Genomic DNA, 14,462 nt, shown 5'->3' with positions numbered 1-14,462 from the left:
CATGTGAGAAGCACATGCTATTAAAATAACATGCGTTTCTCACATGCCACATATAAGAGTGACATGCGTCATTTAAACATGTGAGCAGCACGTGTTTTTTTTTATTAATGCTATTAAAAAAGCATGTGAGAAGCACATGCTATTAAAATAATATGCGTTTCTCACATGCCAAGGAACACATGTTAATCTTGTATGAAATTTCCCTATAAACTGGTTTATAGGAAATTTTTGTCCATTAATTATTACTTAAGAATTTTTTTTATTTTTTTTAAAAAAAAAAAAGAAAAAGAAAAAAGGTTAGATCATATTTTAAGATTCAAGATCACGTTATACTTATTACTTAAGAATTGTTTAAAAAAAAAAAGTATTATCATTAGATAACTAAGATTTTATTTTTTCAAATAAAATTTCAAATTTGTAATTAGAGATTTTACAATAAAACTTTCCTTAATTATCATAAACAATATTTTTCTTTTGTTTGAAAAGTATATATCTCTTCTTTTTAAATTCTAAAGACAAAACCAAAAGGGAAAGAGAATTTCATTTAATAAAACAATTTAAGGGTTATATTCAAAATTCAAACTTTGCATTAAATTTCACCAAAATCTCTCTCAAATTTCCCTATAATCAGCTAACCCTTGGTTTTACATAAATGTTATTTCCAAAAGTCGCATCCGGGCATTAAAATTTTGAAAAAGTATCCTAATGTTTTTCAAAAATCACATTAATTAAAAATCTAAATTGGCTAAACATAAAACCCTATTCTTTAATTGCATTAAACAAATTGCCCGGCCTGAAATTCGCATTAATATAAATAGAATCTTAGAAAATTGCATTAATTTAAGACCTAAACATAAAAATATATTCTACAATTGAATAAATCTTCTCTCCAAAAGTCGCATGGCGCCTAGGACATTAAAATTTTGAAAAAATATCTTAATATCTTTCAAAAATTGCATTAATTAACAACTTAAATTTTATTTGAAATAAAAAAAATTTCAGATAAAATTGAATTTTATTATCAAACTCTCTTTAATTATCCTTAAACAGTTTTTTTAACAAATGTGAAACTTTTAAAAATGAGAGCATAATTACATTTAAAAATGTATATTACCATATTGGGTTTTTTTTTTTTTTTTTTAAGGAAATATTCGAACAATTTTATTGATCATAACCGAGAACCTTGCTCAGCAAGGACAACCGATTGGATACAGGGAGGAGTATCCTCAATCCAAGAAAAATCTGACATTAATCTAACCGATGCCTTGGCTAACACATGGGCGGCCTGATTTGCACTTCTTCGAACATGGTTCACCTTTGCATGAGGGAATTGTTTCAGACTTGCCCGAACTCTTTTTGAAAAACATACGCATTCCTCCAGAGCCAAATCAGTCGTGCTACACTGAGTACCTCCACCACTTCCGCTTCCTCTAGTTTGGACAAAATTTGTTGCAAAAAATCGAGACCATCATTTACATGCAAGGCCAGTTTCTGAACATGCCTGCTACATTCTTGCCAAAGCGCCACAGAGGAAGGACATTCCCACATAATGTGACAGGCTGATTCAGTGTGGATCAAGCAAAAAGGGCAAAACAGGTCCTGACCGATATGTCTCTGGACTAAAAGTTCCTTCGTGGGGAGCAGATTCTTTCCCAGCTTCCATGCAAAATTCTTCACCACCTCAGGGACGTCAAGGCTCCATATCGTATTCCATACACCTTGTTGTTCTGCTGCAGACGAGCACTCCCCATCCATAAGTGACCTGTTTGTCAATTCCATGTGGTATGCGCTTCGGACCGTGAAGCATTCGTTGTGAGTCCCAGACCAAATTAACCGATTAGGTTGGTTAAGAGTGCTTAGGGGCAGACTGCAAATCTTGCCTGCTTCAGCTCTCACAAAATTAGCCTGAATAAGAGGGTAGTCCCACCTACCGGTAGAATGGTCTATCAGGGTAGACACTGTTGACTCCTTGTCTAGCTAACCAGTCGAGGAATGCACCTTGTTTGGAGGTGGATTTGGTAGCCACCTATCTCCCCATATAGCTATCTTCTCCCCATTTCCCACCCTCCAAACTAGTCCTCTATCTAGCAGCTCTCTCACCTGATGGATACTCCGCCACGCAAAGGATGGAGCTTTCCCCAGAGGAGCTGTTAAGAAAGAGCCAGAAGGAAAGTATTTCTCCCTCATTATCCTAGCCACCAAAGAGTCAAGATACTGGATAATCCTTCAGCCTTGTTTAGCCAATAAAGCCAAATTGAAAACCTCCACATCCTTGAATCCCAAACCTCCTTTCTGCTTAGATCTACCCAATTTACTCCAGCTCATCCAAGAGGTGAACCTCTCTTTTTGCTGGGCCCCCCACCAGAATCGGTTCATCAACTGGTTCAACTGCTCGCATAAAGATTTAGGGAGCAGAAAAACCCTCATACAGTAAGTTGGTATAGCCTGCAACACCGCTTTGATAAGTATCCCCCTACCTGCCTGAGATAGAAGCTTTTCCTTTCAGCCATCCACTCTATTCCGAACCTTGCTCAAAATGGAAGCAAAAAACTTCTTCTTCGATCTCCCCATTAAGGAGGGAAGACCTAGGTACTTCTCATATCCTGCCGTGAAGGTAATATCCAGTGAAGAACAGACCAGCTCCTTGAACTCCGTCCTAGTGTTTCGGCTAAAATAAATAGCCGTTTTGGAAGAGTTGATCTTTTGTTCCGAGGCTTGTTCATACTGCTGGATTAGTTGCATGATATTGCTCCACTCCTGAAAAGTTGCCCTGTAGAAGAGAAGACAATCATCTGCAAACAAAAGATGGCTTACCTTAGTGCCTCGGGGAGTGATTGGCCGTGATACTACCATTTTGTTCAGCACGTTGCATTAGGGACATCAATCCCTCAGCACACAAAAGGAATAGATAAGGTGAAAGGGGATCCCCCTATCATATCCCTCTTGTAGGAGTAATTGGACCATATGGGACACCATTCACCAATACCCTATAAGACACTGAGGTGACACATTACATGATCAACTGGATCCATTGGTTCTCAAATCCCATTCGCCTCATAATGGCCTCTAGATAATTCCATTCCACCCAGTCATAAGCCTTGCTCATGACCGTTGGATTGTCATAATTATCCTTAAATTTAAATATGAGAAATGCTATAAGTTTCTGTTGCTAAATGAACGTTTTTTTTTTTTTTTTTTAAAATGCTCATGTTTACATAATCTAAGTATAGAATTTAAGGGGTTGTCTTAGACTCTTAGGAAAGGAAACAAAATCTCAGGCCATAAAATTTTATTGTGAACCGTTGGATTATTTTTTGTTGAATCTAGTCGTTTATTAAGGAAAATTCAGATCCAGCTATGACTGACGCGCGCACTTACCAAGCCAAAAAACACGCAATTCGATTTTATTCTGAACCGTTGGATTATTTGTTGTTGAATCCAGCCGTTCATTAAATAAAATCGGATCTAGCTGTAAGCCACATCGATCACACTCCTCGAGGCCATATCTAACACGCCTTCTAGTTTTAATCTGTCCCGTTGGATTATTTGCTAAAATATCTGAACCGTTCGTGTGAAGAGAAGTGTGATACAACTGTCATGTACCAATACTATGAAAATTATATTATGTTCTAAATAACCATGGGCTCACTCTTACAGCTATGATCTAACGACTTTTGTTGAATCATGAAAATGATGATAATAATTAATGCCCAGGATCACAGGTTGTACCGACTTTAGATATATACGGCTATACCGGATAAAAACGTAGCCTAGGGAACAAAAAAAAATTCCAAAAATTGAATTCCAAAAGACTAACATTAATTACTTAAGAAAAAAATAATTAAAAATAAAATAAAATTGAAAGGCACGCTGTGGAAGGGAACAAATGTCAGGGAAAAAAATTAAAAAAAAAAAAAAAAAACCTTAGTCCTTTGTTCCTTAATTCTCACACGATTTTTATGAGGATGGATCAGAATCATTAGATGGTAGTTCAGAAAATCAAAGCTTGCATTTAATGTTGTGATTCTTCTCTCAACTACTTGTTACATCTTCTTCGAAATCCAGCCTTTGATTTCTTTTCTCTCGTTTGATCGAATGGCTTATAGGCTTCTACAAGTTTTCTCATAATTTTTTTTTTTTGTTTAATTTTAACCAGATTACAGTGACTTGCCTTGCCCACCAACTCCCAAATTTTTGGGTAGTCTACTAGTCTTCAACTCTTCCGCTCCTCACACCCACCGATGACAGAAGCAAAGATGACATTTGATATGATCGATATGCTACTTGAGTATTCTATTTTACATCTTATGATTTTGTTGTTTTTGTTCATTCCCTCTCTGAATGGTTGAAGAGAGAGTTAAGCTGAAAAACATTTTAAAGAGTGAAGACTAAAGAGAGAACCGCAACCTAAGCCCAGTAAGCAGTTTCTTGTTTTTCGATTGTTGAAGAAGATTACAATCTACTATTTGTTTGCATTAGTAGCTATTTTTTCATTTTGTTCAAATTTCTAAACTTCTTCTAATGTTAACGTTGATACTTAATATCATTTTTCAGGGGATGGCCGTTCAACCTTTACCTCTTTGATTTTGTATTTTTGATTCTACAAGTTACAAACCCGATCCTAACTCTCAGGTATTTTTTTTATATAAAAAAAATTATTAATTTATTTGTTATTTAACTTATTTTTATGTTGTGATTAATGACTATCAAACCGATATAGTATGATTTATGCTCTGATTATGTTCCAATCAATGTAATGTTCTGTTTTATTTACTATCAAACTCACATTACGAATGTTCACCATGCTTAACCCACCATGTTTAGAATTGTTCACCATGATTAAAATTGTTCAATATGCATATTTAGTATTTAGTTTGTCATTTATCAACATATGCAATATAATTAAAATTGTGTTGAGCTCTATGCTTAGATTTTTTTTTTTTGAAATTAAAGATTCAGATTACAACTTTAGTTTGAAGTTTCTAAACTTTTTTTTTTTTTTTTTCCTTCCCCTTAAGAACACCTGATATAATATTTAATAATTAAAACATATGGATGGTGACTTGCACGAGCTTGATCCAATTGAGGAGTATGAGAATGAAGATTCTTTGGAAATTAGCCATGGTGCTACTGTAGAAGAAACTGTTGGGGTTCAAGATACTGCTTCTACTGGGACTTTGGTTCCAAATGAAGAAGACACATAAAACAATGCACATAAGAGAAAGGTTTGGATGAAGACTTCTATTGTGTGAAATCATTTTTCTAAAGTGGAAGTAGGTGGTATTAAAAAGAATCAATGCAAATGGTGTAAGGGCCAATTTACCAAATCAAAATCCAGTTCTACATCTACTTTGGCACTTAGAAAATTGTTTCAAGTACATAGGCTCAAAGAAGCAATAAAAAAATTGTCGGTTGATGCTAATGAGCCTGATGGTGTGAGTGCCATTTCAAATTTTAAGTATGATGAAACTAGGGCTGGCAATTTTTGACACGACCCGCGAATCCGACACGAACCCGACATAAAGTTAAAAGGTTAGGGTTAAGCTTAAAAGGGTTCAGGTCATAAAAGGGTTGACCCGTTAGACCCGTTTAATAAAAGGGTCATTACATGGTCAACTCATTTGACCCATGGGTCGACCCGTTTGACATGTATACTTAAACATTTTTTTATTCAACATTAAAAATTAAATCTAAACAATCATGTTATCTCTCTCTTTCTCTCATTGTCTACAGAGTAAAGACTAAACTAAAAAAATCTCACAAAAAAAAAAAACAAGTCTTTTTCTTTTATTGAGTTAGAACTTGAATAAAAAAAGGCAAATACTAAAAAAAATTTAGCGGAGTTTTTATTTTCTTTCTTTCAAGTTTTTGAACTTAGAAGTTGAACCAAAACAAGTAAACAATAAAACAACTCAATGTTTCATATTTCAATTGTGAAATAATATGATTATTCAAAAAAAAATATGTTTTTTTTTTAGTTTAAATTTATATTTGCATTTGTATTTTTATAGACTTTATTAATAAAATGGTCAAACGGGTCGTGTCGTGTCAACTAGTTATTTAACAGGGTTGTGTTAGGGTTTAAGGATTTGACCCTTTTATCTAAATGGGTCGTGTCAGGGTTGACCCTTAACGGGTTGGCGGGTCAAACGGGTTGTGTCAACCCGTTTTGACAGCCCTAGATGAAACTAAGGTAAGAGAAATTGTTGCTCACATAATCCTTTATCATGAGTATCCATTTATGCAAGTTGAGCATGTGTTCTTTAACAAGTTGTTGAAGTTTGCACACCGCATTGGCAGCCAATGTCTCGAGTTACCGCTAAGCCTCTTTGCTTTGACACATATGAATTGGAGAAAAAGAAACTGAAAAATTTGTTGAATCGGGTTCACAAAGTTAACATAACAACTGACATGTGAACTTCCTGTCAAAAAAATTCTTATATGATAATGACATGTCATTTTATAGATTCTGAATGGCAGTTAAATAGGCGTGTGTTGAACTTTTGCAATATCCCGCCACCACTCTCCGGGCATATCATTGCTGATGTACTCCATAAATGTTTTAGAAATTGGGGTATTGAGAATAAAATTTATTTAATCACTGTAGACAATGCAAAGGCAAATGATGTAACAATGAGGCACTTAAGAGATGTTTTTAATATGAAAAAATCGTTGATTGTTGGGGGAAAGTTGTTTCATGTGTGTTGTTGTGCTTGTATAACTAATTTGTTGGTTCAAGATGGGCTTGGTGAGATTAGTGTGATTGTTGATTGTGTCAGGGACAGTATTAAATATTTAGTAGCGTTGGAGGGAAGGTTAATTAAATTTGCTGAAATTGCAAAGAATTTGCAATTGTCTTCTAAGAAGTTGATTTTAGATGTACTTACTCGTTGGAATAGCACATATTTCATGTTAGCAGCTGCTCCTGAGTTTAGGGAGGTCTTTGCTATGGATACAATGATCGACAATTTACTTGGGTTCTGTTGCATGAGGATTGGGCTAAAGTTGAAGTTGTGTGTCAACTCTTGGGAGTCTTCAACCAAGTAAGAAAAATTGTATTTGGGAATGACTATCCCACATCTAACTTGTTCCCTCCTGAGGTGTGGCGAATGAAAAATGTCCTAACCAAGAAACGTGTGGATGAAAATGACTACATTAGATCCATGGCACAAAAAATGAAAGCCAAGTTTGATAAATATTGGAGTGAGTGCAATTTGTTGATGGCGATTGTTGCAATCTTGGAACCAAAGTTTAAATTGAACTCGTTGAAAGAACTTTGAATGAGATATATAGTGTCTAAGACTGCAGCAATTGCCATCAACAAATTGCACTCACCCCAATATTTATCAAACTTGGCATTCATTTTTTGTGCCATGGATTTAATGTAGTCATTTTCATCCACACATTTCTTGGTTAGGACATCTTTCATTTGCCACACCTTAGGAAGGAACAAGTTAGATGTGGGATAGTCACTCCCAGATGCAATTTTTCTTACTCGGTTGAAGACTCCCAAGAGTTGACACACAACTTCAACTTTAGCCCAGTCCTCATGCGACGACACCCAAGTAAATTGTCGATCATTGTATCCATACATAGCAAAGACCTCCCTAAACTCAAGAGCAGCTGCTAACATCATATACGTGCTATTCCAACGAGTAGGTACATCTAAAATCAACTTCTTAGAAGACAATTGCAAATTCTTTGCAATTTCAACAAATTTAATTAACCTTCCCTCCAAACTCTAGACTCCTTCACCCGAAGTTTTTCTCTCTAGACTCTTAGGGTTGAAGCTGTGTTTCTCCAGTCCTTTTTGAACTTGGAGTTATTTTTCTATCCCTTCCATCTCTGTTGCTTTCTTTGTTTCTCTTTGGCGAGCATGGAGCCCAACTCAGTGGAGGAGGATCTATCAGATCTGTGGGGGAAGTTTTCTCTATTGGAGGATGAAACCTTTGGGGTTTCTCTGGAAGACTCAGAGATTGAACCAATGGTGTCTAGAGGAAAATATTGTTTGATTGGGAAGCTATTATCGGACAGGGTTGTGACTAAAGATTTTCTTAAGGCTCCCATGAAACGTGCATGGCGACCCATGGGGGAAACGATTTTTTAGGCAATTGGAGATAACATGTTCGTCGTGGAATTTGATAACAAGTGGGATAAAATAAGAATTATGGAAGGACGACCCTGGTTGTTTGATGGATATTTGATCTCTTTAGTAGAGTTCGATGGATTAACTTTTCCAGCCAACATAAACTTTGATAGCGCTGCCTTTTGGGTATGCATGTATAAGCTACCTCTTGCATGCATAGGCCGTGATGTTGGGTTCAAGACGGGAGCTTCAATGGGGAAGGTTGAGGATGTAGATATTATGGAGGGAGAGGCAGGATGGGGGGAGTATCTTAGGGTGAAGGTTTAGGTTGATCTTACTAAACCCCTTCCAAGGGGTCGAATGTTACACGTTCAAAATCGGTCCATCTGGATCCCTTTCAAGTATGAAAAATTGCTGCGATTCTGTTTCATGTGTGTAGTGATTAAGCATGGTCCATTGGGATGCAGTAAGCTTGGATGTCACCGGCCGCATGGTGCGGAGGAGAATTACCCGTATGGTAATTGGCTACGGGTCTCAAATACCGCCAAGAGGGGTACGATTGATGAAGCTAGATTTGGCCGTCGAAGAGAAGGAGGATATGCATGGAGGGCTTCTCAGTCCCCCGCTGATGAAGGAGAGGAGAACATAGTCGGAGATCTAGCCAGACCCGACTGCGAGGGGAAGTCCGGCTGTGGTATAGCTGGCGCTTTGATGGAGGAACCCAGTTTCGGAGATTACCGAAAATCTCGGGATGCAGTCATTACGAAGGTAACGATCGTGAATTCAGGGCCCGTTTCAGAAGTTTCCGCCCAGGAACAATCTAGGATGATATGCCCTGCTTTTATTACGGATGAATCTCAGTATGGTAACGGTAAGGAATATGGTGCGGCGTCATTAGTTTCCATAAATACAATGGTAAGAAAAGGAAGGGGGAAAGATTATATATCTGCAACGGAAACAACTGGGCAAAAAAGGAAAGATCTTCATGCTAGAAATGAGGAGGTGGAGAACGTCAAGAGCTCAGATCCCCCTAAAGTAGCGAATATTATCTCAGAGGCGATCCTTTAGAGATATGTGGGCAGCTGGGATTCAAAATTGGGGAAAATGGTGTATGAAGAAATAAATGCAGAGGATCTGGACCCCTAGCTAGAAAAAGACCCACACATTCAAATATTTTTTCCATGTGGTGAAGGGGGGTCACTTACTAAGCTGAAAATGGGCCACGTATGCCCACTTAATACCCCTCCTTTCACCCAGACAGAGGGACCATTGAACACTCCCAAACTGAGCTCGATTGTTCTAGCGGCATCTTCTCTAACTCAGGGTTCTGTTTAAAAAGCTTCTTCTGGGCATGGTCGTACTAGTAATTGGAAGAAACGCGCAAGAGGGGGACAACATGAGACAACCCAACTGGAAGTGAATTCAGGATGAGTAATAACTGGAGGGGCAGGGGAGCATGCTTCGTCCGGTGAGCAGGCGACTCAAAAGAGAGGTAGATCTTCTATCCTTTCAACACCAAATGCTTCAAGGTCTTTGGCTGTGGCTGCCACACAGCCCCGCCCTTCGCCATGATGATACTAAGTTGGAACTGCCGGTAGCTTGGGAACCCCCGGACAGTTCAAGTTCTCACCAATATGGCGAGAAACAAGAAACCCCGTCTTGTGTTTCTTATGGAAACCAAGATGATGCAGAATAAAGTGGACTTTATTAGGAGGAAGTTGGGGTTTGATAGGTGTTTTGTGGTGGATTGTAAAGGGCGCAATGGTGGCCTTCTGCTGCTATGGAAGTTGGAGGTCCAACTAGAAACCCAAAATTATAGTTGTCGCCATATCAATTCTGTGATGCATAAAGGATCTAATGAACTTGTCTGGAAAATCACGTGCTTTTATGGCCATCCGAAAGCTGCTAAGAGGGAGGAAGCTTGGAATCTCTGTCGTTTCCTATCCCGAATGGATCCTATCCCCTGGATGTGTGTTGGGGACTTCAATGAAATTCTAGTATACTCGGAAAAGACCAGTAGTTCCATCTGTCCTTATCAACAAATGAGGGCATTTCAGTTGGCCTTGGAAGATTGTAATCTATCTGATCTGGGTTTTTCTGGCCCTAAATACATATGGTGCAATGGGAGATATGGTGATGATTTTCTAGGGAATGGCTGGACAGGGCGGTTGCCAATGTTGAATGGATTCAATATTTCAATACGGTTAAAGTGGAAGTGATAGCTAGAGTAGTCTTGGATCGTCATCCATTACTGATACATTTTTCTAAGTCCCAAGTTGTCAGATGGAATAAATATAACACTTTTCGGTATGAAGCCAGCTGGTCCACAAGGCCAGATTTCAGTAATGTGTTTAGACAGGCCTGGCAGGTTAAGTATAGAGGGGATCATCTTTGGGAGACAATCACTAGTACTATGAAAGGATGCAGGAAGGTCTTACAACAATGGGTGAGGAAATCGGACAATAACATTGCAGAACAGATTCAAAAGAAGACCTTAGGCCTCCACTCAATCCAAAAGGAGGAAAACTCAGTTTTGCTGGACGAGTTTCATGTGAAGGAGTTAAATTCTCTTTTGCAACAGGAAGCTTTACACTGGTGCCGAAGAGCAAAGGAGAACTGATTGCGTTATGGAGACCAAAATACTAAATATTTTCGTGAATGTGCCAATCAAAAGCAACACCGGCATCAAATTGAGATGATTGAGGATGAGGTGGGCCGGCTTTATGAAACCAAAGAAGATATAGAAGCTGCTTTCATTGACTATTACTCAAAGCCTATTTAAAGTAGGGTCCGAACTAGATATTGAGGGTTGTCTGGGTGCTCTTGAATGTAAGGTCACTCCTGAGATGAATCAGCTTCTTCTAACAGATATTACTATGGAAGATATTTCAGTAGCTCTGCAGCAAATGGCCCCGCTAAAAGCACCAGGTCCGGACGGCTATTTGACTAGTTTCTACTACCAGAATTGGGCTATAATACATAATGAGGTATGCTCAAATGTACTACATTTCTTTCATTATGGTTTTTTGGATAGAACAATTAATAAAACCCATATTGCTTTAATCCCAAAGAAAGAGCACCCTGAATTTGTTTCTGATTTTAGACCAATAAGTCTATGTAATGTTCTGTATAAGTTAATTTCCAAAGTTTTGGCTAATAGGCTGAAACTTGTTTTACCTTATATTATCTCTTGTACCCAAAGCGCTTTCATTCTAGGGAGACTTATTACAGACAATATTCTAGCGGCCTTTGAGACACTACATACCATGCAAACTTGTTAGTTTGTGGAGTAAAACGGGCTTTATGGGCTTTAAACTCGATATGAGTAAACCATATGATCGCATTGAGTGACCATTTATGAAGGCTGTCATGAAACGATTGGGTTTCGCAGAGCAATGGATTCGGTGGATTATGGTATGTGTTCGATCTGTATCTTACTCTATTCTCATAAACGGATGCCTAGTCGAAGCTATCCAGCCATCAAGAGGTATTCATCAAGGGGATCCCATTTCCCCTTATCTCTTTTTACTTTGTGGCGAAGCTTTTAGTGCACTACTTCAGCAGGCAGAGAGAAATGGAGTTATTACTGGTATTCCCACTTCCCCTAGGGGTCCAAGGTTAAGTCACTTGTTCTTTGCAGATGATAGTATCCTTTTCTGCAAGGCCAACTCGGTTGAATGGAGAAGAATCATGAGTGATGAGTGCCAAAAAGTGTATATTTGGACCCCTTAATTTACATTAGTTAAACCTTTAGCTTTGTTACTTTCTAATGTTTTGGTTAGTTTTAGTGTTTTTGCGTTTTTGCAGGGCAATAAGAGTAGAATGACAATTTTCAAGGCAAAAATACATAGAAAAGCTGGATTTTCTGAAGTGCTGAAAAAGTAGATCGATCGACTTTAAAGTAGATCGATCGAATTTAAAGTAGATCGATCGAAAGTAGATCGATCGAATTTAAAGTCGATCGATCGAATTTATGCGGAGCTGGAATTTCAGAAACCCTAGCTAACTCTATAAATACCATTCTTTTCTCATTTTTAGAAAAAGAGGCCGCTTGGGAGCGCCCTAGGCGCCGTTCTCACTGTAGTTTAGGGCTTTTAGTGTTGATTTTGTCTTAGAACTTCAAATCCTTGTAAGTTTCCTTGATTTTAATGCATCCTTGTTGTTTATTTATGCTTTCTTTTGTTATGGGTAGCTAATATTTTCGTTTAGGGTTGAGGATGAAACCTCACCATTGAAGAGAAACTGAGTTTCATGCTTGTTTATGCTATTTGAGTTTATGGGTCTTGATTTCTCATTGTTCTACTTCTATTTTTGAAATGATGTTTTGATATCTCTTGTGGTTTCCGGATACAAGTGATGATGTGGAATAAGTTTCATTAAATCGATTGCTTGGTTTTTTCATCTATCAAAACATTGGATATTCATTGTGTTTCGTTCGACTAATACATTTGATGATTTGGTTTAATCCTAATATCTTTTGTGATTTGTGCAATGAACGGATTCATTGAATGATTTAAATGATTTTTGAAGCAATGTAGAGCATACCTAAGATTTGTATGTGAGAACCTCAAAATATGTGTGATGAGCATGAGATTAGGTTGTTGTGATTTGGTGAGTGTGGATTCCAAAACCCTAGACCCCTTTATTTTCATTATTTTTGTTTATGTTTTCTTTTATCAAAAACCCCTAAATTTGGAACTAGGTTAAAATAGGATTAGTTTGAATAGAGATTAATTTTCGCAACACAATTCCCTGTGGGATCGACCTCGCACTTGCACATACACTATATTGCAAACGATTCGTGCGCTTGCGAGTATTAAAATTTGCACAGCAATGAGAATACTGGGAATTTATAAAAAGGGATCGGGTCAAAAGCTAAACCTCCAAAGGACTTCTCTTTTCTTTAGCCGCAATACTAGCTTGGAGCGGAAGCCGAAAATTTTGAGACTATCGGAGCTGTCTGAATCTCACCTGATTGATACTTATCTTGGGCTCCCTTCTTTTGTGGGCCGATCCAAGGAACAGGCTTTCAGTTGTGTTAAAGATAGGGTGTGGAAGAAGATCAGCAATTGGAAGCTTCAGTTCCTCTCTCAAGCTGGCAAAGAGGTGCTTTTGAAATCTGTGGTCCAGGCACTTCCGACTTACTGTATGGGGGTTTTTCAACTCCCTATTTCGCTTTGTAAAGATATTAACAACTTGATGCAAAAAATTTTGTGGCAACATATGAATAAAAATTCCAAGATCCATTGGATGAGTTGGGATGGGTTTTCAGGATCTAGTGCTGTTTAACAAGGCTATGTTGGCAAAGCAAGGGTGGAGGTTTCTATGAAACCCAGCTTCTCTTACTGCATAAATTTTTAAAGCCAAGTACTACCTAAGGGGGGACTTTTTGGGAGCTGCTCTAGGAAACCGTCCTTCATATGCTTGGATGAGCATTTGGCAAGCCAGGGAGTTGTTATCACAAGGTTTAATTTGGAGGGTAGGAGATGGGAAAAGTATTAAGATTTGGGAGGATCGTTGGCTTCCCACACCTCACACTTACAAAATCCAAACTTGCCCAAAATCTATGGATTGTAATTCCCTTGTGGCTTCTCTCATTGATCCACTCACTAGAAATTGGAATTCAGATCTACACCAGGAGGTGTTTCAACATGAAGAAGCTCTTGTCATTTCTAATATTCCTCTTTGTCCCCTTTATCCACCGGATCGGCTAATTTGGCGAGGAACGACAAATGGGGTGTTTACTGTGTGTAGTGCCTACCATTTGGGAAAGGAAATTCAAGATAACATGGCTGCTCAAAGCTCTATATCACGCGAGGATCAGGATGTTTGGAAGCCTCTGTGGGCTTTGATAGTGCCGAATGCAGTGAAGAATTTTGCATGGAGAGCTTTCCATGAGGTATTGCCTACTCGTGTTAATTTAAGGAAAATGAGGTAGCTACATGTCCTTGCTGTGAAACTGCAGACGAAACTTTAATTCATGCCATTTGGGCTTGTCCAGCAGCCCAAGATGTGTGGGGTTCCCACTTCTCTCATTTTCATAAGTGTAGTTGGGTAGTTTCTTCTTTCAGAGAACTTTTTGCCAAATGTTTGAAACAGTTCCCTAGAGAGATTGTCGAGCTTATGATTGTGGTGGCACGGGCAATATGGTTTCGTAGAAACAAGCTTATTTTTTATGGCCATTTTCGGCATCCAGATGAAGCCTATAAAGGAGCTTTGAAGTCTTTGGAAGATTTTCGGATGAGCAAGCAGTTGGAAATAATAAGGCAACCGAGTTTGGGTAATTTGGGACAAAATCCTCATGTTGGGGCTTGGCGTCCGCCACCACCAGGTAATGTGAAGATTAATTTTGATGCATCTCTAGATGTACAAAAGG

Source organism: Alnus glutinosa, chromosome 2 (assembly GCF_958979055.1).
Source record: "Alnus glutinosa chromosome 2, dhAlnGlut1.1, whole genome shotgun sequence".
Lineage (NCBI taxonomy): Eukaryota > Viridiplantae > Streptophyta > Magnoliopsida > Fagales > Betulaceae > Alnus > Alnus glutinosa.
Note: the sequence above shows the minus strand (reverse complement) of the source record.